The following is a 5,236-nucleotide window of genomic DNA, read 5'->3' as shown; positions in this document are numbered from 1 at the left end:
CCATGACCGACAGACCGCAGTAGCAGTCTATCCGCCGGGACGTAATTTTGCGGGAAGTTTTACGCCATCGGCATGCAAAGGACAGCCAGACTCGATGACGTACGGAAGATCGCTAACAAACAGTGAAAACAGGAGGGAAACCAACAGTGATCCTTCCGGGACGCCGGAGGTCATCAGTTTCCAACAGAAGTTTTTTTCCGTTGACGATGACCCCCAGACGTCTGACGGACAGATGCCAGACAAGCCATTGCAGCGCAGATTCCCTCCAGTGGTATGATTATTTTAGCTTGTGGATCAGAGGCTCATGGTTAATGCTCTGAAAACCAGCCGAGCAATCATTGGAAATGGCATCCGTCTGGTATCCGTCTGACATGGCCTCCCAGGCCGATTTCAGGCAAACACATATGTTGTGCCACACGAGCGCTTAAGACTAAAACCACGGACGATGGCACAACCTGCGAGACGTGCCGACCAGCCGATAATACGCAACCGTTCTAGTATATTTCCTAAGAGATGAAGCAGGGATATGCTTCCGTAATTTGCTGGCTCCTTTTGTGTCGCCTGTCTTGAAAAATAGGTATAAGGTTTGCCTGCTTGCACCTCCCCGGGAAGACACCAGGACTCGCCGAGAGGTACAGGTCTTGGTGAGTGAGGCAAACTAACTCGTCCACGCAATCGGTCATTATGCGGACGCTGGCATTGTCAGTCCACAGGTCCTGTTGGGACCGACCTTAGTGTGTCGCGGATTGCACGGTTGCTCAGAGACTCGCAGCTCGCTCAGTGACCGACTGTGTAGCGCGGCGCATCCGGAGGGTTTCGCATACGGATCTTGGCAAGTTTCAGAGCAAAGGCAGCATTCAACACGGCACCGCGAGCCGTGTCATCCGACATGAGAGTACGCTCAGAGTTATACAAGGCAGGTGATATCCTGACCTCTTACTTCAAAACAACTGTTACCGCTTGGGGTTCGTTTTGAATCATCGATGAGTTTATGTTATTATTAAGAGCATGTCTTTGAGCACGGTATCAAAATAACGTCTCCCGTCCGCGAGCTCGGCGCGGTCACCGCGCCGGGGGTTTCTAGGCAGACGTCGGAAAGCTGCCTCTTTCAGCCGGAAAGCAGCTCGCACCGACCGTCGAACAAGGGGGCAATGGATGCTGAAGAGTCACTGTGGGGACGTGGTCGGCGATGGACGACACAAGCAGTGTGTGGGAGGTTGCCTTTGCTTGGTCAACTCCGACGTCATCCAGCTACCCCCGGGGATCAGGGAGAGACTTCGGCGCAGGTCGTCGAAGTCAGTTTCTTATAGCTAAACGCAGTGCGCCGATTCAACGGCTCACTGAGGGTGGCAATGGTTCTCTTTGGTGATCTGAGCTCAGAAGAGCTCCTTGCACTTCGACCTGTGACGGTTAGCGTCGGGACAGTACTGGGTTCAGAACGTTCTCTCCTCTAGGGATTGGTTGACCACTGTTTCAGACCCAGCAAGTCGCACATGTCGACGAATCTGGCGGCACGGTTCGACGCTCACCCGCAGGTCGGGAACGGTACCAACGGCCGCCGCAGCCTACCCACTGCTGCCGTGCTACGGCGGCGGCGGCGCGGCCGGAGGGTCTCTCACTCTCACCGCTGCCCGTGCCACGCGGCGGCGCGGCGGCGAGTCTCTCACCGCTGTCCGTGCCACGCGTGCGGCGGCGGCGGCGAGTCTCTCACCGCTGCCCGTGCCACGCGGCGGCGGCGGGCGGCGAGTCTCACCGCTGCCCGTGCATGCGCGGTGGCGGAGAGTCTGCTGCCCGGCGCGGCGTAGTCTCTCACCGCCCGTTGCCACTGCGGCGGCGGCGCGGCGAGTCTCTCACCCCGCTGCCCGTGCCACGCGGCGGTGGGCGGCGGCGAGTCTCTCACCGATGCCCGTGCCACGCGCGGCGGCGGGCGGCGAGCCTTTCACCCCCGTGCCCGCCATGCGGCGGTGGCGGAGAGTCTCTCACCGCTGCCGGCCACACGGCGGCGGCGGCGAGTCTCTCACCGCTGCCCGTGCCACGCGGCGGCGGCGGCGGCGAGTCTCTCACCGCTGCCCGTGCCACGCGGCGGCGGCGGCGGCGAGTCTTTCACCGCTGCCCGTGCCATGCGGCGGTGGCGGAGAGTCTCTCACCGCTGCCCGTGCCACGCGGCGGCGGCGGCGGCGAGTCTCTCACCGCTGCCCGTGCCACGCGGCGGTGGCGGAGAGTCTCTCACCGCTGCCCGTGCCATGCGGCGGCGGCGGCGGGGTGTCTCTCACCACCGCCTGTCCACGCGGCGACGGCGGGGAGTCCCTCACTGCTGCCTGACCGGTGCGGGACCGGTGCGTTGCAGGTCTATTCACGCTGGAGCCGGAGACTGGCGAGCTGACGGTGTCGGGTGACCTGTCTGGCAAGGGGCGCACCGCGCCTACCGCCTCACCGTCCGCGCCCAGGTCAGTGGCAGAGGTCGGGTCAGGTCAGGCCACGTGGCGTCAGGTGTCGGGCCGGTCGTGGCTGCGCCGTGGTGGTTTATGGTGTTGGCAGCGTGGCTGGCCATGACTTGACACGCTGCGTAGGCTTGTGCGTGCGATGTCAGGGTTCTCCAGAGCCAGGGCGAGCAGCGTTGCTGAGTGACGTCACGCCTCGGGTGAACCTCGTGACGTCACCGTGCGGCCGCTTCCCAGGACCAGGGCGAAGATCCGCTGCTGAGTGACGTCACGCTAGAGGTGTATATCGGCGACGTCAGCAACAACGACGGCATACCGCGTTTCTTGTTCGGCCGACGCCGGAGGAAAGAGGTCGGCGTGCTGGAGTACGAGCCGCTATTGGTCGGAACAAAAGGCGCTGGCCATTGGCTGCTGGTGACGCAGAGATGGGAGCTAACCGCGCCAGCCGCTATGCCTTAAGTGTTGCTGATGATTATAGTGATTTGACCTATAGATTGTAGGAGCGGTCTCTTGTAAGGAGCTTAAGCAGTAGTTGGGATGTTTTTGCCTGAGTGGCGTTCCTTCGTTTGCGTCACGTGTATTTGTGTGACGTCTGGTATGTTTGTGTGGCATCAGGTGTGTCTGTGTAGCGTCTGGTGTCTTTGTGTGGCGTCAGATGTGTTTGTGCTGCGTTGGTATGTTTGTGTGGCGTTGGGCGTGTTTGTGCGGCGTCTGGTGTGTTTGTGTGGTGTCGGGTGTGTTTGTGTGGCGTTGGTGTGTTTGTATGGCGTCTGGTGTGTTTATGTGGCATCGGGTGTGTTTGTGTGGTGTCGGGTGTGTTTGTGTGGCGTTGGTGTGTTTGTGTATATCTGATGTGTTTGTGTGGCGTCTGGTGTGTTTGTGCGGCGTCTGGTGCGTTTGTGTTTCGGTCGGTGCGTGCGTGCGTGTGTGCGTGCGTGCGTGCGTGCGCGTGCGTGCGTGCGTGCGTGCGTGCGTGCGTGCGTGCGTGCGTGCGTGCGTGTGCGTGCGGCGTGCGTGCGTGCGTGGGTGCGTGTGTGTGTGTGTGTGTGTGGTGTGTGTGTGTGTGGTGTGTGTGTGTGTGTGTGTGGTTGTGTGTGTGTGTGTGTGTGTGTGTGTGTGGTGTGTGTGTGTGGTGTGTGTGTGTGTGTTGTGTGTGGTTGTGTGTGTGTTTGTGTGTGGTGTGTTGTGTGGCGTTGGTGTGTTTTGTGTATACTCTGTGTTTTTGTGCGGCGTCTGGTGTGTTTGTGTGGTGTAGGGTGTGTTTGTGGCGTTTTGGTGTGTTTGTGTATATCGGTGTGTTTGTGTGGCGTCTGGTGTGTATGTGGCGTCTGATGTGTTTGCGTTTGCGTTGAGGTGTTTGTGCGGCGTCAGGTGTGTTTTGTTGGTGTCGAGTGTGTTTGTGTGGCGTGGTGTGTTTGCGTGGCGTTGGGTGTGTTTGTGTGTCATCTGGTGTGTTTGTGTGGCTTCAGGTGTATTCGTGTGCTTTGTCGACCGCGAATAGCTTGACCTTTTTCTTGATATCCGTCCATCCCGTTGGCTCAGTTGGTCAGAGCGCATGCCTCCCGATCCACCCGCCCGTGGCAGGTTGGGCTCGAGTTACTCTAGGCGCCCGCTATTTGCCCTTGACAGCCGTGGGCTGCGACCGCTAACAGCGGCCGCGCTAAAGAGCAGGCCAGTCCGTGTAGAGTATTGCGGCACATTGAACGTGTGCCACCAAATTCTGCTTTTGACCTGGATTTGCGTGATCGAATGGTAGGGGTCAGGGCCCACACAACAATCAGTGCTTAGCGTGAGCTCTAATCCCAGAAATGCATCCATCCAAAAAATATTCGGATTTAATCTTTAAAAAAGATGTCAAGTCACGATGCTTCGGTTATCGCAGTATTGCACATTAACTCTCGTCGTGTATGCGCTTAAAACACATTAGCCTGACACGTGCGCACAACGGGCACCGACGGACTCGAGGATATCAAGGCAGCTTCAAAGCGGCACACGCTGACACTTGGTTCAGTCTGTAAATCAGGATTATGCCCGGTCGGCCAGAAGCACATGTCACCAACCTCGGCAAATGTCCAGCGCTTAATCTGTACCGGAAGCACCGGCAGCGTGCCTTCGTCGGCGAAGCTGCCAACGATTGCTGGTGTGGTGACGTGGCCCATAGCAACACTGAACACATCTGTGAGAGCACTTCCTGGGGCTGGAGCGGCACGTCCCGAGAATGACGCGTTGCCGACGCACGCAGCGGTCCAGGTCACCACTTGTCGTCGTCCCTGTCTTTGCTTGTGACATGCTGGTGACCTCCTTGCGGTGACCTGCTGGTGACCAGCTCCTCACGGCGGATGTGCCGCAGTACTACAGAGATGCTGGCTCTGCAGTGTTGTCTCATCACCCCCGCCCTCACTGAACCAGTACCGGCATTACGCACGGTTGTTAGCTTGGACGTGCGCATGACGACAGGCTGTAGTAGCGCACGCCCGTCTGACGGCAACTGCGTAGTGCAGTCACGTAGGCGGCAGGCTGTAGTAGCGCACGTCACTCTGACGGCGGAATGTAGTAGCGCACGCCACGTCTGACGGCGGGCCTTAGTAGCGCCGTCCCGTCTGACGGCAGGCTGCAGTAGCGCACGTCGCGTCGGCGGCAGGCTATAGTTAGCGTACGTCACGTATGGCGGCCGGCTGGGCTTGTAGTGCACTCACGTCAGAGCGTTGACGTGACCATGTCCGTGTTGCCTCGGCCGGGCTTCCCAGTCCCGTGCGGCTGGAAGACCGGCGCGTTGCAGAACCTGCCGCCTGGGC

At 59.4% G+C, this 5,236-nt stretch overlaps 1 protein-coding gene across 1 annotated transcript in view; it reads left to right on the top strand.

The window, feature by feature from the left end:
- LOC119104893 (cadherin-23) overlaps positions 1-5,236 on the top strand; it is a gene marked incomplete in the record, with an annotated part of 112,011 nt that overhangs the window by 71,866 nt on the left and 34,909 nt on the right.

This window comes from Pollicipes pollicipes, unplaced genomic scaffold (genome assembly GCF_011947565.3).
Source record: "Pollicipes pollicipes isolate AB1234 unplaced genomic scaffold, Ppol_2.1 Scaffold_6052;HRSCAF=7182_pilon_pilon_pilon, whole genome shotgun sequence".
Taxonomy (NCBI): Eukaryota; Metazoa; Arthropoda; class Thecostraca; order Pollicipedomorpha; family Pollicipedidae; genus Pollicipes; species Pollicipes pollicipes.
This window is presented reverse-complemented; position numbering and strand designations above follow the sequence as displayed.